Source organism: Schistocerca gregaria, chromosome 11 (assembly GCF_023897955.1).
Source record: "Schistocerca gregaria isolate iqSchGreg1 chromosome 11, iqSchGreg1.2, whole genome shotgun sequence".
Taxonomy (NCBI): Eukaryota; Metazoa; Arthropoda; class Insecta; order Orthoptera; family Acrididae; genus Schistocerca; species Schistocerca gregaria.
Genome location: NC_064930.1, coordinates 124,230,202 through 124,250,990, shown reverse-complemented (window position 1 = coordinate 124,250,990; position 20,789 = coordinate 124,230,202). Strand labels below are relative to the sequence as shown.

The following is a 20,789-nucleotide window of genomic DNA, read 5'->3' as shown; positions in this document are numbered from 1 at the left end:
TTACTTTGGAGAGCACTACATATGGGAAACATAAACCCTTCCTTGATTAAAATAATATAACAGATGTATAAAGATAACATTTGCCAAGTGAAAGTTGGTAATAAACTTTCACAGAAATTTAGAACAAGCAAAGGCCTTTTACAGGGCTGTCCCACGTCACCATCATTATTTAAAACCTATATAGATATTAGACTTAGAAGATGGTCTCGTGAATGTAATAGTATGGGATAAGAAATAAGAGATGGAGTTTACCTGCATCATTTATTGAAACTTCCTGGCACATTAAAACTGTGTGCCCGACCGAGACTCGAACTCGGGACCTTTGCCTTTCGCGGGCAAGTGCTCTACCATCTGAGCTACCCAAGCACGACTCACGCCCGGTACTCACAGCTTTACTTCTGCCAGTATCCATCTCCTACCTTCCAAACTTTACAGAAGCTCTCCTGCAAACCTCTCAGATGGTAGAGCACTTGCCCGCGAAAAGCAAAGGTCCCGAGTTCGAGTCTCGGTCGGGCGCACAGTTTTAATCTGCCAGGAAGTTTCATATCAGCGCACACTCCGCTGCAGAGTGAATATCTCATTCTGGATACATCATTTATTGTTTGCTGATGATCAAGTAGTCATAGCACAAGATGGGGAGGATGCTAACTATATGTGCAATCAACTAGCAGTAGCGTACAAAACGTGGGGTTTGAAGATTAATTACCAAAAAAACAGAATACTTGACTAATGATTCAGATGAGCTACACATTGAAGGAAAGGAAATCAAAAAGATAAACACTTTAGAAGCAGTTTAGAAATCGAGGAAAATCAGTCAGAAATCAATAAAAGAATTAGTAGCGGACGGAGGGTCATTAGGACGCTTAACTCAGTCTTATGGAGTAGGAATATAATGAGCAAAACTAAAAAATTAATATACAAATCCATATTAGAGAGGGTGGTTCTGTGTGCAATGGAGACCTGGACAATTAACATGAAGCACATTAAAAAATTACAAGCTCTAGAGATGGACTTTTGGAGAAGATCGGCAAGAATCTCCAGGATAGAAAAGATAAGGAACACCGAAACAATAAGGAGCATGGAAATAAAATAAAGAATATTTGACTTAATGGGCAGGAAGAAATTACAGTGGTAAGGGCACGTATGGCGAATGGAGGAAGCCAGAATACCAAAATTGACACTGGAATGGGAACCGGAGGGGAGAAGAAGAGGACGACATATGACCACCTGGCTCCAAACAAAATATACAATGAGGAGGATGGGCGCAGAGGAAGAGTAATGTTACTTAAAAACCGTCTTGATTTGCAAATTTTTTATTCATATGACCGGTTTCGGTTCATTCAGAACCATCTTCAGATCTGATATTTCAGTTACAGGAGTAACCCGTCCAAATCCAGCAATTTTCACATGCTACGTCACATAATGTGACGGTCATATGAATAAAAAATTTGCAATCAAGACGCTTTTTAAGTAACATTATAAAATCACTGATTGCTGTTATGCGATAAGACATTATATCTGTTTTTGCAGAGGAAGAGCACACACAAGATCAAAACACCTGGAGGAATATTTCGAGAATATAGTTTAAGAACGTTTCTTGTTTGTATTGTAATTTCCAAGCAAATTATTATGTTAGAGATAAGCCTCTGTAATTAGGAAAAGTTCAAAAATTAAAAAAATAGATAAATTAGTACACAGCTTTATTTCTCAGGACTGTAGCAGAAAATCGGTGTACCACAACAGTCGTTTCGCGAACATTAAACATTGTTGCGCAGAGTCAACAATACGCTCTCAGAGCCAACAAAGGCGGCTTCTGCCGTTATAAGAATCGCAGTCGCACAGGTGTTCCCAGTACCCAGTTTGACTGCAACCTTTCCCTTGTTCAACATGCCTAATGTAAAGTGCTCCGACAGCGTTAAGTTGCGAGGATATGTTCGAGAATTTGGAGAGAAATTCTTTAGTACTCATGAGAAAATATTATTTTGTAAACTGTGTGAAATTAAAGTTAGCGCAGAAAAGCGCTTTAATGTGCAACAACACGGTAATACCGCTAAACACATCAGCTGTGTGAAACGAAGTGCTGAAAATAACAGCAGGCAAACTCTGTTATTTGAACAGACAGGTAAATCGTCAACCGCGCAATCATTCTGCAAGGATTTGTGTGAGATGATGGTGTCCTGCAACATCCCATTGGAAAAGCTGAAGAATCCACGCTTCAGACGGTTCTTGGAGAAGTACCCTTGACATTCAGTTCCAGATGAATCTACACTGAGAAAGAACTATCTAGCCCTATGCTACAATGATGTGCTGAACAAAATACGAATTACTATTGCTGAGCAAAAGATCTGGCTGTCAATAGATGAAACTATATATGTTACTGGCGGTATATTGCAAATGTTGTTGGTGGTGTTCTAAACGTTGGTGACACTGGTTCAAATGGCTCTCAGCACTATGGGACTTAACATCTTGTAAGTAAGCTGTATAGGTTTTCTTATTGGTAATGCCACGTAGAGCTCTGTATGAAAATCACTGGCTGTGCTGTGTGTAGTCTGTAGGTAGTTTGCATTGCTGTCTGCCATTGTAGTGTTGCGCAGCTGCATGTGAACAGCGCATAGCGCTGCGCAGTTGGAGGTGAGCCGCCAGCAGTGGTGGACGTGGGGAGAGAGATGGCGGAGTTTTGAAATTTGTAAGACTGGATGTCATGAACTGCTATATATATATTGACTATTAAGGTAAATACATTGTTTGTTCTCTAAAAAAAAACCATATGAAACGTCCCCTTAGAAAAATCATACATGCTCGAACAGGCAGTACACGACCTCCGCTGGCCAGGATCCACACATCCGACCGCGCACGCGTCGCCAGCGTACCCAACACGCCACGGTCACGCGACAACACGCTCTGTCACCGGAGCTCACGTCTTCTCTGCAACGTTGACTGGTAGTGACCGCTCCTTCATGTTAGGTGTCTCCTTTTAAACTCCAGTGTTGAAACGGAGGATTTAAAGAAGCTTGTTAACGTCCCACCGAGGCGAAATGAACAGCAACCACTCGTGGGGCGATTCTGTATACAACCAACCCGCGGGGAGCTCTTCCGTCAACTCGACCCGCCCGTTACACACAACCGACATACATCACGTGGCGACTCGCTACAACCGACCACGCCTGCTTCGCGCTGGGGTGCCACACTGCCCTTCCGTCTCCACCACACTCTCTCTGCGTGCAACGCCCCTACTTCTGCGACACCACACGAGGTTACCACCGGCCAAAGAAGTCACTTCCTCCATAGCAGTTTCCCGGAAGCAAAAACGCAGATATCGATAGCAGAGGAAAATACAACCAAGAGCCAATTAATGACAGACAATATATCAAAGATGTCGGGGAAAGGAAAGGAAAACCAATGCGATCTTAACACAATGTGTTGCACGAGTCGATACACGGCTCATATAGTAATGTATCCATGGTTCATCCACAGTGACGAAACTACGCTTAAAGTGCTGCGGATTCTTCCTGAACAGCTGCAAACCATCCTTGTAACACTTCGCACGATTCCGTCTTTGGTCAAGCGTAAGCAATCACGGAATCCATCTTGGGGATAGCTTTCTCATGTCCGAATGTTTATGCCAAATATTATGTACCCGTTCATTCGAGACGCCTACAGCACTAGCAATCTCACGCACTGAAATTCATCTATCATCCATCACCATATCACGGATTTTATCAACGATTTCTGGAGTCGTAACCTCCTCAGGGCATCCAGAACGTTCAGCATCACTTGTGCCCATACGGCCACTCTGAAAATTTTGAAACCACTTATGAACTGTTCTAATCGAAGGTGCAGAGTCACCGTAATGTTTATCAAGCTCCCCTTTAGTCTCCTGTGGCGTTTTGCCTTTCATGAAGTACTGTTTAATCACCACACGAAATTCTTCTTCGTCCATTTTGTAACAATCATTCGACTTTCTTGATTCACACGAATGCCAAACACAAACAAGTAGACCAATATTGCTGAAACTTGGTGTGCGTTCTTTCCAAAGATTCTGCTAACTAAACATGACCTCCGTACACGCCGGTGCTGCCATCTCTCGGACTTTGCGCGGACTTTTCAAACGCCCCTCGTAAAAGGAAGTGCTGTAACGTGATGATTTTTGATACACACTGCCTGTCTGCTCCTGATCTCGCTTGCAACGGCTACCGGTCATTCCTCGCTCGACGCGACTGTTAAGTTGCACCTCAGTCTTTCTTGGGCATTGGTCATTGAGTATTATGGTTTCTAATGAATTCCCTCGTGTTCTTACATGATACCTCGTTTGCCAGTGTGTTTAGGACATGATAGCTATCAACACAATGAGGTAGCTGGCAGAATATAGATGTACGTGCATATGGATCCTACATGTGTTTGGTGCCATACTTGCATCTTCACTCGTCATTCTCTCACCTCGCGCGGTTCTCGCACTGACAGAAAGGAGGAAAAACCAAGGGAAAATAAACGAGTGTGTCTGCGGCAAGAGTAACATCTCTGACACGCGCGGCTTGTACGTAGATAAACAGCGAATGCGCGCGCCGTCTGCTACGATCGGCGTTTGTTTGCGCGCGTCGCGTCTTTGATCCGCGACAGAGGAGCCGCCAAACAAAAGACGGTCGCAATAACATGCGGCCCGTGGCGGTTTAAAAGGCCGTGCAGCTTGCACGTGTAAACCTGAGGCAGCAGGGCCCATTTAACTACACGGGATACGACAAACCAGCTGCTTAAAACCAATACCGCTATTCTGTTTCTGCATAACGGGCGCTTTTCGGCGTATGTTTGGTTCCTTTATAACAGGTTTGTATACTTTTCTAATAAACGGATAAAAAAACCAATACGTCAGTTTGTCATAGTAGCGATGCCAATTTTGTTTTTTTAAACTTCATTAAAAATGAGTCATGTTTATTTGTGAAACTTCCTTTGCTATGAAACATTGGCATATAACAAAAAATGTGGAAGGCGAGACGAGTTATTTTAATAACAATGCTAACAGAAACGAGCAACAAACACGATACGAGAAACGGTATAGCATTGATGAGACATAATGCACCTGTAGTCCTGTACTAGCCATAAATCGTTCCATATTTTTTTTGTTTTTTTTTTGGCAAAGTAGCCCAAAAATATTTACGAAGCGTATTTTTTAAGTAAGTACCATTTTGAAATTGAAAAAGGCGTACTAAGGTATCTCAATAATTTTATTTTTACATTGTAAGTGAGCTGTTTAGGTTCTTATATTGGTAACGCCACCGCCACGTAGCGCTCTGTATGAAACTCACTGGCTGTGCTGCGTGCAGTCTGTGGCTGGTTGGCATTATTGTAATATTCACTTGTGTAGTGTTGGGCAGTTGGCTGTTAACAGCGCGTAGCGTTGTGCAGTTGAGGGTGAGCCGCCAGCAGTGGTGGATTTCGGGAGAGAGATGACGGAGTTTTGAGAGCGGATGATCTGGACGTGTGTCCATCAGAGAGAGTAAATTTGTAAGACTGGATATATATAATCTTTCATTTGCTAACTATGCCTATAACTTTTATTTAGCTGGCAGTATTGGTGCACGCTGTACTGCAGTAGTTCGAGTAACGAAGATTTTTGTGAGGTGAGTGATTTGTGAAAGGTATAGGTTAATATTAGTTAGGGCCATTCTTTTGTAGGGATTACTGAAAGTCAGATTGCGTTGCGCTAAAAAGTACTGTGTGTCGGTTTACTGTTGAGCAGAGTAAGTAAAGAGAGCAATGTCTGAGTACGCTCAGTTCTGCTCAGCTGTTTAAAAATCAAATAATGTAAGAGGTTTATCAGCACAGTAATTCATCAATTTTTCTAAGGGGACGTTTCAACATGAAAGCCTGTACCTTAATCAACGTTTCCACACAATTTCCGTCAATATCGAGGCACTTGTCATAACGTGGTCCCAGTTTTTGAATACCCTCCTCATAGAAAGTCTGCCGCCTGACTTGTTAACCAGTGCATCGCCACTGTTTTGACTTCGTCATCGTCTTGAAGACGCTGAACGTCCAGATGTTTCTTCAAGTGCAGGAACAGATGGTGGTCCATGGGCGCAAGATAGGGGCTGTACGGAGGATGATCCAGAGTTTCCCGTCGAAAAGATTTGATGAGATCTTTGGTCTGATTCGCCACATGCGGACGGGCATTGTCCTGCAGCAAAACGATGCCCTTGCTCAACTTCCGTCGGCTGTTGCTTTGATTCTGGTGTGACGTAGGCCACCCACGTTTCATCGCCCGTAACAATTTGGCTTGACAAATTATCACCGTCGTTGTGGTACCGCTCAAGGAAAGTCAGTGCACTGTCTAAACGTTTGGTTTTGCGCTCATCCGTCAACAGTTTCGGTACCCAACGTGCGCACAATTTTCGGTAATTCAAGTGCTCGGTCACAGTGCCGTACAAAACTCTACGAGAATTAGGAAAGTCATCCTGCAAGGGGGAAATCGTAAAGCGCCTTTTTTCTCTCACCTTATTCTCCACTTCCGGCACCAAACTTTCATTAACAACCGAAGGACGCCCATTCCGTTGTCCATCGTGCACATTTGTGCGGCCATCTTTAAACTCTCTCTCACCGACTTTCTCACCATTCTATCGCTCATAATGTTTTCTCCGTAAACTGCCCATATCTCACGATGAATATCGATCTATTTTAGGCCTTTAGCAGTAAGAAATCTTATAAAAGCCCGTACTTCACAGTCGACAGAACTCACGATTATTGGGGGCATCTTAAACACTCAGTACACAACGTAAACAAGGAAGGATCAGACTGTAATGGCGTCAGTGCGTAGATTAAGGTACATACTTTCATGTAAAAATAAAATTATTGAGATATCTTAGCACGTCTTTTATTAATTCAAAACCGTACTTACTTAAAAAAAAACACGCCTCGCATCATTCTTAGGAAGTTCCGTGGCTTTAGATGGGCTAGTATCGTCTTTGAATGATCTTGTGTCTTATGAAAGAATTACAGATGTACACATTATAGAATAACTACATACAAATAGGCTAGACAATAAGTATCTGATTATAGTCAACTAACTGATGCTCTTAAATGTTGTATTTCGCCCTCTACCTTGAGTGTTCATTTGAATTTTTTGAAAGCGCACATCTAATTACGTCATCAAAACATCAATTGTATTCAAATTCCCGTTAAAAAGAAATAAATCTATTTGACTACAAAATAGGTTAACATTCGAAATAAGTAACGATAAAGAACAATACAAATTTAATACAAAAGTTTATTATTTCTTTGCCATTCCCATGAATGAGAAAGTAAATATAGGCAACAGTAATAAACTGAAAAGTTAACGATTCTAAGACCGTTTTTAATAAAAGTGGAAATTAGTTGATCTACTGCATATGTCTACATATTACGCCTTTACCCGTTTGTGGCCCATGGAAACAGACAACATAACACAAAAAACAGACTTCTCCAACCTCATTTTTCATCTTTCGATACAATCCTCGATTATAACATGGTTTTTCAGGTGAGGAGAATAATGCTGATATTTTATAGTACTCAGATCCTCAATTACTAACATTCTGCGTGGTGTCTGTTTGTTCTATATAGTGTCTCCCTACCACTTTCGCGCAACGACGCTCTCAGCGTGTTTTTTAGGGAATTGACTAGTTTGAACCAGGGACCTGTTGCTGGTAGGGAGACGCCAGGCCACACATGGCATGTAGAGGTCAGAAGAGTTCAGTGAGACAAGCGATGATATAACCAAATACTTAATGATTTCAGCGTCAGCTCCAATGCACTCCCCGTAAAAGAATCTTAATACTAACTAAATTCAGTGGAAAGGGTTCAAGGCTTTCCTATTTTTAGTTAGCTGGGAAAATAACGTCGAAAAAGAAGTTTACCATTAGAAATTTTATTCTACTCACAAAACATTGTTTATAAATTGCACTATCGATAAAAGGAAATGTTTTAATACAGAATGGTAAAAACCAACTGCGTTCAACAAAAATGTGTACGAATATTCCCTGAATGGGTTTCCAAGTTCTACAATGGATCGAAGGATGACCTATGCCATATCACACCTATAATCTAGGTTTAAATTAAGTTTCACAAAAGAGAAAACTATCAAAATTGTCTACAGTGGCCCTCAATTATCTTTAATTACTTATCTAACTTGTAAATTACAGTGGCTGATGTGGCTTCTCAATAATTATATACAGAAAAATCATCGCATTTCAGATTTTAACTTACGTAGCAAATGTGAATACCATGAGCTCCAATTGACGATCGACATTACCTTGTCGGTGTTTAGGCAGCGTCAGGGCGGCGCAGCTCCTCCCATCTCGCCGTCTCGCAAGCAACTCCCTCCTAACTTCTCGTTACTACAATTTACCGAAATTGGTTTAAAAAAACTATCTGGCTGTGTTTTCATCTGACCAATCAGGGACTCAATGTTAACCTTAAGCTCCCCCTACAAAAATTCTGTCTATCCAATGAGAAACATTACACTTTTCGTGGTGGGGCAAAGTTTTTAATGTTTGCAACGTGACAGAGACGCGAAAAAGTCTCACGCTAAAACTTGTGACTGGGGTGGCCCTTTTTGTGTTATCGTAAGATCTATACTGTTCTTCTGGACGGCTCTATCTTTTAACATGGGCTGGGGGGTGGTCCTGACGTAACAGAGACGCGCAAAGGTCTCACGCTAAAACGTGCGGGTGGTAGTGGCCCTTTTTGTGTTATTGTAACATCTGTACTGTTCTTCTGGAGGGCTCTGGCTTTTAAGATGGGTAGGGGGGTGGTTATGGCGGTTAGCTGGCGACGTGGGTGTCCAGTTCGTCCCTTATCGTAGGGCCTTCTAGCTTAACACGGTTCTGCTCTCGGCTTCTGTCCTCGTTTCTCCCCTCAGAACTGCGTCTGCCACACGGTGGGAAGGTACGTAATGCATTTAGGCATTCTTGTGTTAGTCTGTGGTATTCCATTTGCTCACTCGTTACTCGTATTACTTTGGTTAATTTAATGTCACGATTTATTCGGAGCTATGTGACATACTACTGGATTTGCATGTCAGCGTTTTCATGGAAGGTGTTGGATTTGTCTGGCACCTTACAAATTACTTTCCGAGACAAGCAGCAAACTGTACATGGACTAAGGTTTTTTTATTTACTTATTTTATTTTGCAAAAACAGACATAATGTCTTATGGGGCAACAGCAATCAGTGAATTTTATAATGTTACTTAAAAACCGTCTTGATTGCAAATATTTTTATTCATATGACCGGTTTCGGTTCATTCAGAACCATCTTCAGATCTGATATTTCAGTTACAGGAGTAACCCGTCCAAATCCAGCAGTTTTCACATGCTACTCCTGAAAACTTATTTTATTTGATGTTTTGATTGAAGACATTTTGAAACATAGGCCTTTACTGCAAAAGTCTGAGTGAGTAAGAATTCTCCAGTCTTTCTTCGATGTTCATCTACATCTACATGGATACTCTGCAAATCACATTTAAGTGCCTGGCAGAGGGTTCATCGGACCACCTTCACAATTCCCTATTATTCCAATCTCGTACAGTGCGCGGAAAGAATGAACACCTATATGTTTCCGCACAAGGTCTGATTTCCCTTATTTTATCGTGGAGGAGAAAGTAGGTGATTGGAATTTCGTGAAAAGATTCCGTCGCAACGAAAAACGCCTTTCTTTTAACGATTTCCAGCCCAAATCCTGTATCATTTCTGTGACAGTCTCTCCCATATTTCGCGATAATACAAAACGTGCTGCCTTTCTTTTAACTTTTTCGATGTACTCCGTCAGTCATATCTAGTAAGGATGCCACACCGCGCAGCAGTATTCTAAAAGAGGAGTCTCCTTAGTAGGTCTCTTAGATTTTCTAAGTGTCCTGCGAGTAAAATGCAGTCTTTGGTTAGGCTTCCACACAACATTATCTATGTGTTCCTTCGAACTTAAGTTGTTCATAATTGTAATACCCAGGTAGTTGAATTTACGGCTTTTAGATTAGACTGATTTATCGCGCAACCGAAGTTTAACGAGTTACTTTTAGCACTCATGTGGATGACCTCACACTTTTCGTTATTCAGGGTCAACTTTTCGCACCATTCAGATATTTTTTCTACATCATTTTGCAGTTTGTTTTGATCTCCTGAAGACTGTATAAGGAAAACCCTACAGTCTTACAACACGGAACACATTGCATAAACCGTAATTCAAGGAGCGCCGGCGCTCATGCTTACCGAGCTTGATCTCCTGGAAGCAGCACCTCCGGCCCCGGGCACGGTCACACTAGAACCGAGCTACTGCCCCTTTGCCCACTATCCATCCGCGGAGCGCGGCTGGCGCCTGCCTGCGAAAAACGGGCGCACACCTGAACTGGCCAATCAGAGGGCCGGAATTTCACAGGGAGGCGACAAAGTTGAGAAGAAATAGCAGTTACAAGGTTGGTAAGGCAGGTTGGGGAATTCAGAGCAGGAGAAACTTTGGCCACTGCTGAACTTTCAGACGCCACCGCGTGCTGCCCTGGCGGTCGGAAAAATGATAGGAAACGGAGAGCCATCATGTCTGCTAAGAAGGCTGCTGCCCGCGCCCATAAATAAAGAAAATTCCTGGCGCCGAGCTCCTCTCACAGATCAGTGTGAGACACGCTGTAAAAGTCGTCAAATAATTCAGGCAACCCATGTTGTTGTTGTTGTCTTCAGTCCTGAGACTGGTTTGACGCAGCTCTCCATGCTACTCTATCCTGTGCAAGCTTCTTCATCTCCCAGTACCTACTGCCTCCTACATCCTTCTGAATCTGCTTAGTGTATTCATCTCTTGGTCTCCCTCTACCATTTTTACCCTCCACGCTGCCCTCCAATGCTAAATTTGTGATCCCTTGGTGCCTCAAAACATGTCCTACCAACCGGTCCCTTCTTTTTGTCAAGTTGTGCCACAAACTCCTCTTCTCCACAATTCTATTCAATACCTGCTCATTAGTTATATGATCTACCCATCTAATCTTCAGCATTCTTCTGTAGCACCACATTTCGAAAGCTTCTATTCTCTTGTCCAAACTAGTTATCGTCCATGTTTCACTTCCATACATGGCTACACTTCATACAAATACTTTCAGAAACGACTTCCTGACATTTAAATCAATACTCGATGTCAACAAATTTCTCTTCTTCAGAAACGCTTTCCTTGCCATTGCCAGTGTACATTTTATATCCTCCCTACTTCAACCATCATCAGTTATTTTACTCCCTAAATAGCAAAACTCCTTTACTACTTTAAGTGTCTCATTTCCTAATCTAATTCCCTCAGCATCACCCGATTTCATTTGACTACATTCCATTATCCTCGTTTTGCTTTTGTTGATGTTCATCTCATATCCTCCTTTCAAGACACTGTCCATTCCGTCCAACTGCTCTTCCAGGTCCTTTGCTGTCTCTGACAGAATTACGATGTCATCGGCGAACCTCTTTTTACTTCTTCTCCATGAATTTTAATATCTACTCCAAATTTTTCTTTTGTTTCCTTTAGTGCTTGCTCAATATACAGATTGAATAACATCGGGGAGAGGCTACAACCCTGTCTCACTCCTTTCCCAACCACTGCTTCCCTTTCATGTCCCTCGACTCTTATAACTGCTAGCTGGTTTCTGTTCAATTTGTAAATAGCCTTTCGCTCCCTGTATTTTACCCCTTCCACCTTCAGAATTTGAAAGAGATTATTCCAGTCAACATTGTCAAAAGCTTTCTCTAAGTCTACAAATGCTGGAAACGTAGGTTTGCCTTTTCTTAATCTAGCTTCTAAGATAAGCTGTAGGGTCAGTATTGCCTCACGTGTTCCAACATTTCTGCGGAACTGATCTTTCCCAAGGTCCGCTTCTACCAGTTTTTCTATTCGTCTGTAAAGAATTCGCGTTAGTATTTTGCAGCTGTGACTTATTAAACTGATAGTTCGTTAATTTTCACATCTGTCAACACCTGCTTTCTTTGGGATTGGAATTATTATATTCTTCTTGAAGTCTGAGGGTACTTCGCCTGTCTCATACATCTTGCTCACCAGATGGTAGAGTTTTGTCATGACTGGCTCTCCCAAGGCCGTCAGTAGTTCTAATGGAATGTTGTCTACTCCCGGGGCCTTGTTTCGACTCAGGTCTTTCAGTGCTAGGCAACCCATAGAAATTATTAATATTAACTATATATGGCGGTAGTATCTGCTCCCGAAAGAACAGTTACCGTGGATGACCATGCAGCGTTGCTAGAAATGAAATGATAATTCAAAGGACACCCTAGCTGCAAACAGGCGTTGCTGTACTTCATTGGGGACATGTTGAAAGTGTGTGCCCCCGACCGGGACTCGAACCCGGGATCTCCTGCTTACACGGCAGACGCTCTGTCCATCTGAGCCACCGAGGGCACAGAGGATAGTGCGCCTGCAGGAACTTATCCCCCGCACGCTCCCCGTGAGAGTATGAGTGTGATGGGCAAACATCTATTAGGCGAACTACGAATGTAGTGGTGTGAACATGTTGGCAATGTGGGTCTCAAGGGGAGCGTGCAGGCGATAAGTCCCTGCAGGCGCGCTATCCTCTGTGCCCGCGGTGGCTCAGATGGACAGAGCGTCTGCCATGTAAGCAGGAGATCCCGGGTTCAAGTCCTGGTCGGGGGCACACATTTTCAACATGTCCCCAATGAAGTACAGCAACGCCTGTTTGCAGCTAGGGTGTCCTTTGAATTGTCATTTCATTTATTAATATTACCCGAATTCTTAGTTTACCGAATACCAGAATGCGTGGATTAGAAATATGAAATGCGAGCACTGAATGGTGAATGAAGTGTACGTCTTTCGACTTCTTAATAACAGAACCCAGTATGTTGTCCTCGAGGGCTAGTGTCCATCAGAGACAAGGGTACCTACAGGAGTGCCCCAGGGGAGTGTGTTAAGGCTGCTGCTGTTCTCCCTATATACACATAAATGCCACCATGTCGGCCAGCAATCTGAGGTTGTTTGCTGGTGTACGGTAAGGTGTCGAAGTTGCGTGATACAAAATCACTTAGATAAAATTGGCAGCTTGCTCAATGTAGAAAAAATTGAGTTGATGCAGATGAGTAGGAGCTTGACACTGTCACATCTTTTAAATGTCCGGGCGCAACAACGTGAAATGGAATGAGCATATGCGAACTGTGGTAGGGAAGGCGATTGGCCGTCTCTGGTTCACCTGTAAAGGAGACAGCATGTAGGACGCTGGTGCGACCTATGCTCGAGTACTGCTCGAGTGTTTGGGATCAGTACCAGGTCGGATTAAAGGAAGACTTTCAAGCATTCAGAGGTGGGCTGCTAGATTTGGTACTGGGAGTTTGGAACAACACGCAACTGTTACGGAAATGCTTGGGGAACTCAAATGGGAATCCGTGAAGGAAAGGCAGCCCCATTTTGAGGAACATTATTGAGATAATTTAAAGATTCGGCATTTGAATCAGACTCCCGAACGATTCTGTTGCCTCCAACATACACTATGTGATCTGAAATATCAGGACACACGCAAAGACATACGTTTTTTATATTGGGTGCATTGTGCTGCCACGTACTGCCAGGTACTCCATATCAGCGACCACAGTAGCCATCAGACTTCGTGAGAGAGCAGAATGGGGCGCTCCGCGGAACTCCCGGACTTGGAACGTGGTCAAGTGACTGGGTGTCACCTGTGTCATACGTCTGTACGAGACGTTTCCACACTCCTAAACATCCCTAGGTCCACTGTTTCCGATGTACTAGTGAAGTGGAAAAGTGAAGGGACACGTACAGCACAAAAGCATACAGGCCGACCAGGTCTGTTGACTGACAGAGACCGACGACAGTCGTAGAGGGTCGTTATGTGTCATAGACATCTACCCAGACCGTCACGCTGAAATTACAAACTGCGCCAGAAACCAGTGCAACTACCTGGTGATCAAAAAGTCAGTATAAAATTTGAAAACTGAATAAATAACAGAATAATGTAGATAGAGGGATACAAATTGACACACATACTTGGAATGACATGGGGTTTTAATAGAACCGAAAAACTACAAAAGTTCACAAAATGTACGACAGATGGCGCTTCAATTGATCAGAATAGCAATAATTAGAATAACAAAGTAAGACAAAGGGAAGATGATGTTCTTTACAGGAAATGCTCAATATGTCCACCATCATTCCTCAACAATAGCTGTAGTCCAGGAATAATGTAGTGAACAGCACTGTAAAGCATGTCCGCGGTTATGGTGAGGCATTGGCGTCGGATGTTGTCTTTCTGCATCCCTAGAGATGTCGGCTGATCACGATACACTTGCGACTTCAGGTAACCCCAAAACCAATAATCGCACGGACTGAGGTCTGGGGACCTGGGAGGCCAAGCATGACGAAAGTGGCGGCTGAGCACACGATCATCACCAACCGACGCCCGGAAGAGATCTTTCACGCATCTAGCAATTTTTTTGATTCTAATACATCTCCATGTCATTCCAGGCATCTGTGGCAATTTTTACCTCTCTATCTACATTATTCCGTGGTTTATTAAGTTTTCAAATTTATACCGACTGTTTGATCACCCGGTACTATGATAGCTAGGCGGGAAGTGAGAAACCTTGCATTTCATGGTCGAGCGACTGCTCATAAGCCACACATCACGTCGGTGTAAGGAGCGAAAATACTGGACGATTGAGCAGTGGAAAAACATTGTGTGGAGTGACGAATCACGGCACTCAATATGGCGGTGCGATGGCAAAGCGTGCGTATACCGAATGCCCTGTGAACGTCATCTGCGAGCATGTTAAATTCCGAGGCAGTTGTGTTACGGTGTCTTCGTGTTATTTCATGGAGGGGGCTTGCACCCCTTGTTGTTTTGCATGACACTGTCACAGCACCGGCCTACATCGATGTTTTAAGCAACTTCTTGCTTTCCACTGTTGAAGAGCAATTCGGGGATGGCAATTGCATCTTTCAACACGATTGAGCACCTGTTCATAATGCACGGCGTGTGGCGAAGTGGTCACACGACAATAACATCCCTGTAATGGACTGGCCTGCACAGAGTCCTGACCTGAATCCTACAGAACACCTTTGGGATGTTTTGGAACGCCGACTTCGTGCCAGGCCTCACCGACCGACATCGATACCTCTCCTCAGAGCAGTACTGCGTGAAGAATGGGCTACCATTCCCCAAGAAACCTTCTAGCACCTGATTGAACGTATGCCTGCGAGAGTGGAAGCTGTCATCACGGCTAAGGGTGGGCCAATACCATATTGAATTCCAGGATTACCGATGGAGGGCGCCACGAACTTGTAAGTCATTATCAGCCAGGTGTACGGATACTTTTGATCACATAGTGTACTTTGCGCGCAGAGGGTACGAAGACAAGGTATGTAGGGCTGATACTGAAGCATTTAGTCGTTTTTCTCTCGTTCTGTTTGCGAGTGGAACAGGAAGGGAAACGAGTAGTAATGGTGTGGAGTACCATCTGCCACTCGCCATAAGATGGATTGAGGATCATGTAAGTGTGGTGTCACCGCCAGACACCACACTTGCTAGGTGGTAGCCTTCATATCGGCCGCGGTCCGTTAGTACACGTCGAACCCGCGTGTCGCCACTATCAGTGATTGCAGACCGAGCGCCGCCACACGGCAGGTCTAGAGAGACTTCCTAGCACTCGCCCCAGTTGTACAGCCGACTTTGCTAGCGATGGTTCACTGACTTCTACGCTTTTATTTGCCGAGACGATATTTAGCACAGCCTTGAGCTACGTTATTTGCTACGACCTAGCAAGGCGCCAGTATCCGTACTATTGATATTGTGAATCACGCCAGACTGCGTGAGCTGAGACGCGTGCATTTCGGCCTCCTTTAACTATACGGTTGGCTCTCCTGCCAACCACAACAGTAAGTACATGTAGATGTAGGAGGCTAACGTAATGACAGTTTGTTAATACCGCTGTGTGCAGGTCGAGAAGCTGCGCTCACATTCGAGGATTTGTCGTTTTATGAAGGCTTTCCACCGTTTACTTGTTTCTGCAATAGCTGTTCTGTTAGACACGAGTATGTACACATATTTGAAATACACTCCTGGAAATGGAAAAAAGAACACATTGACACCGGTGTGTCAGACCCACCATACTTGCTCTGGACACTGCGAGAGGGCTAAACAAGCAATGATCACACGCACGGCACAGCGGACACACCAAGAACCGCGGTGTTGGCCGTCGAATGGCGCTAGCTGCGCAGCATTTGTGCACCGCCGCCGTCAGTGTCAGCCAGTTTGCCGTGGCATACGGAGCTCCATCGCAGTCTTTAACACTGATAGCATGCCGCGACAGCGTGGACGTGAACCGTATGTGCAGTTGACGGACTTTGAGCGAGGGCGTATAGTGGGCATGCGGGAGGCCGGGTGGACGTACCGCCGAATTGCTCAACACGTTTGGCGTGAGGTCTCCACAGTACATCGATGTTGTCGCCAGTGGTCAGCGGAAGGTGCACGTGCCCGTCGACCTGGGACCGGACCGCAGCGACGCACGGATGCACGCCAAGACCGTAGGATCCTACGCAGTGCCGTAGGGGACCGCACCGCCACTTGCCAGCAAATTAGGGACACTGTTGCTCCTGGGGTATCGGCGAGGACCATTAGCAACCGTCTCCATGAAGCTGGGCTATGGTCCCGCACACCGTTAGGCTGTCTTCCGCTCACGCCCCAACATCGTGCAGCCCGCCTCCAGTGGTGTCGCGACAGGCGTGAATGGAGGGACGAATGGAGACGTGTCGTCTTCAGCGATGAGTGTCGCTTCTGCCTTGGTGCCAATGATGGTCGTATCCGTGTTTGGCGCCGTGCAGGTGAGCGCCACAATCAGGACTGCATACGACCGAGGCACACAGGGCCAACACCCGGCATCATGGTGTGGGGAGCGATCTCCTACACTGGCCGTACACCTCTGGTGATTGTCGAGGGGACACTGAATAGTGCACGGTACATCCAAACCGTCATCGAACCCATCGTTCTACCATTCCTAGACCGGCAAGGGAAATTGCTGTTCCAACAGGAGAATGCACGTCCGCATGTATCCCGTGCCACCCAACGTGCTCTAGAAGGTGTAAGTCAACTACTCTGGCCAGCAAGATCTCCGGATCTGTCCCTCATTGAGCATGTTTGGGACTGGATGAAGAGTTGTCTCACGCGGTCTGCACGTCCAGCACGAACGCTGGTCCAACTGAGGCGCCAGGTGGAAATGGCATGGCAAGCCGTTCCACAGGACTACATCCAGCATCTCTACGATCGTCTCCATGGGAGAATAGCAGCCTGCATTGCTGCGAAAGGTGGATATACACTGTACTAGTGCCGACATTGTGCATGCTCTGTTGCCTGTGTCTATGTGCCTGTGGTTCTGTCAGTGTGATCATGTGATGTATCTGACCCCAGGAATGTGTCAATAAAGTTTCCCCTTCCTGGGACAATGAATTCACGGTGTTCTTATTTCAATTTCCAGGAGTGTAGTTTTTAGAAGTATCTGCTGGTTCGCTAAAAGTTAACATAGATTTACGAAAATCTTAGCTTATGCCACATATGCGTTATACAGTTTACCTGATCATAAGCATCCAGACACCTGTAAGTGGGTCCGCATCTCGTGGTAGCGCTGCTGCCTCTGGATCACGGGGTCCCGGGTTCGACTCGCGGTTGTGTTGGGGATTATCTCTGCCCAGGGACTGGGTGTGTGTGTTGTCCAAATCATTTCATCCTGATCATAATTCGTGACAGTGGCTAGATTAGATTGTGAAAAAATTGAACTGTGTAAAAATTGGGACTTGGTACAGGCGCTGATGACCTGAGCGTCCCACAGACCAATCATCATCATCATCACTTGTAAGTTGACATTAATATGGAGTATGTCGTCCCTTCGCCTCTATGACATCTTGAAGACTGCTGAGGACAATAAGGTCTGTGGAGAAATGGCAGCCCTTTCTCCTTCAGGATCCAAAAACGGAGAAGATAGTCATTGTGGAGCGAAGTCGATGACCTGACGAATCCCAAATGTTTTCCATTGGGTTCAGGTCGTGACTGTGGGCAGCCCAATACATTTCAGGAATGTTGCTGTCTGATAGCCATTGCCCCACAGACTCTGCTTCATGATAGGATGCATTGTTATGCTTAAATAAAGAATCATCTTCTCCAAGTGTTGTCATGCTGAAATAAACAATTATCTTCTAACATACGCAGAAAACAATGCTACAAAACGTGATCATATCCTTCCGCAAATAGCGATTCCTTACTGCAATAAAGAGACCACACCATAACTATGGAAAGAACCCCCATATGGTGACCCCGCTCCTCCGTACATCACTGTTGGCACTACACAGGACGGCAGCTATTGTCCTCCAGTTATTTGCCAAATCCATACGCTTTCATCAGACTGCGACAGGGTACAGTGTAGCGTGGCTAATCACTGTAAATCACTAGTTTCTTTGTCATCCACAGTCCAGTGGCTTCGCTGTTTACACCACGAAAAGCTTCGCTTAGTGCTCACTGCAGAGGTGTCCAGTTTACGAGGAGTTGCTCCACCATTGTACCCCATTATCTTTTACTCCTATGCACAGATATTGGACTATATGGATGCTGGGTGTGTGTGTCTATTGAGCATTGAACCAGGGACATAGAAACGACGGAGAGGTTTTGTCGGCCGGCCGTTTTGGCCGAGCGGTTCCATGCGCTTCAGCTGGAACCGCGCGACCGCTACGGTCGCAGGTTCGAATCCTGCCTCAGGTATGGATGTGTGTGATGTCCTTAGGTTAGTTGGGTATAAGTAGTTCTACGTTCTAGGGGACTGATGACCTCAGATGTTACGTCCCATAGTGCTCAGAGCCATTTAACCGTTTTTGGGAGGCTTCATCTCGCCGTAGCCCTCTGTGGTTCACAACCCCACAACAGGCCACAGCAGTCCACCCACCCCACCCCCGCCCCACACCGAACATAGGGTTATTGTGCGGTTCGGCCCCCTGTAAACAGAATGGAAGGAGGTGACAGAGTGACAAAAATGGGCAATTGTGTTTGGCTGTGCCTAACGCCACACGGTGTGTGATGTTGCTGGGTTTGTTAGTGTTTCGTGTATACAAGCAGTGATGTAGCAAAGGTCGCCACAGAGGATGACGTCTGGATTGTGGTCTGAAAAAGATCTTGACTGTCATTGTCCAGAGACGCGTTGCACGGATTGTGAATCGGAATCGCTTCCTAACCCGACAGGAATTGCTGCAGGGTGTGAATGAAGGTCCATCCCATCCTGTAAGCGAGATAACGCTGCCACGTAAAGTGCACGCACTGAACATCTTCATTCGGTCAGCTCCAAGAGGCTACTGTCCTTCCCTAAAGCTGAGCGTGTTTGGTCACAGGGTTAGCTACCCTCTGTAATAAAAAAAAATACTGAATTAATGGAACGACGATGAATTGAACAATCGTCAAGAGACATCTCCCACGAACAAATAAAACGAAGAAAGTCAACAAAGAAAAAAAAAATGGTCAGCGCGACATAATGCCATGCAAAGGGGCCCAGGTTCTATTCCCGGCAGGGTCGGAGATTTTCTACTCTCAGGGACTGGGTGTTGTGTCATCTTCATCATCATATCATCCCCATAGACACGAAAGTCGCCAAAGTGGCGTCAACTCAAAAGACTTTGTCCAGGTGACCGGTCCACCCGACTTAGCCACACGACAGTTCACTTCATTTGCAATAGGTCGCTGCAGACACAAGCACAGATCTTCAGTGCAAAGTAGCTGACAGTAGGTGGCTCGGGCACGTGATGTGATCACAAATCACGTTTTTGCGTATTTCAGATAAGCATGTCGTCTATTGCACCAAAGGCCAAACGAGGCATTTGATGATAAACAGAAGGCCGAAATTCTAAACCTAGCTTTCAAAACCTGGTTTACGGTTGCCACTTCAGTTATCGAACAAACGCAAGGATGGCATAGTGTTTAGTGTATCCGGGATTGTAAAACAGTTAAGATCCTTAGACGCCAGGAAGGCATCTGGCCCAGACTGTATCCCAGCAAGATTATATGTTGACTATGCTACAAATATAGCACCATTCTTATCCATCATCTATTGGAGTTCATTGGAACAGTGGAAATTTCCACTGTAAGAAGGCCCAGGTCATAGCAGTAGAAAATCGAATGCACATAAATACCGGCCAATTTCAGTGACATCCATTTGTTGTAGAATCATGGAAAATATTTTGTGTTCAGACACAATGACATGTCTGGACTCTGAGAAGCTCATGTGCAGAAACCAGCACGGTTTTATTGAAACAGCGGCCAGGCGAGACACAGCTGGCCCTCTTTGTGCATGATATACAACAGGCTCTAGACACCGGCTCCCAGGTTGATGCCATATTTCTCGACTACCGAAAGGCGTTCGACTCAGTTCCGGACTATCGCTAGCTCAAAAAAGTGCGCGCTTACGGCCTATCCGATGACATATGCGGTTGGATAGAAAGTTTTCTAACAGACAGGGAGCAGTATGTCGTCCTGAACGGGGAGACTTCAACAGAAACAAGCGTTACTTCAGGTGTGCCCCAGGGCAGCGTAATAGGTCCTCTGCTTTTTACGATTTACGTAAACGATCTGGTTGATGGTACTGACAGCGGCATTAGACTGTTTGCCGATCATGCTGTACCCTACAGGAAAGTAGTATCAAACGGAAGTTCTGAACAAATCAATGAGGATTTGGAGAAAAGAAATACGTGGTGTAACGACTGTCAGTTATCTCTGAATATTAGTAAGTGTAACCTACG

General features: G+C 44.9%; 1 protein-coding gene and 1 non-coding gene across 2 annotated transcripts in view; one reads left to right on the top strand and one right to left on the bottom strand.

Annotated features, from left to right (window-relative positions):
- The window catches only part of LOC126295059 (voltage-gated potassium channel subunit beta-2-like), a 1,105,917-nt gene that overhangs the window by 712,628 nt on the left and 372,500 nt on the right, over positions 1–20,789 (top strand). The gene's annotated exons all lie outside the window — the stretch shown is intronic.
- On the bottom strand, positions 12,324–12,397 carry Trnat-ugu (transfer RNA threonine (anticodon UGU)). The gene has a single exon. It is a non-coding gene; the product is annotated as a tRNA-Thr (tRNA).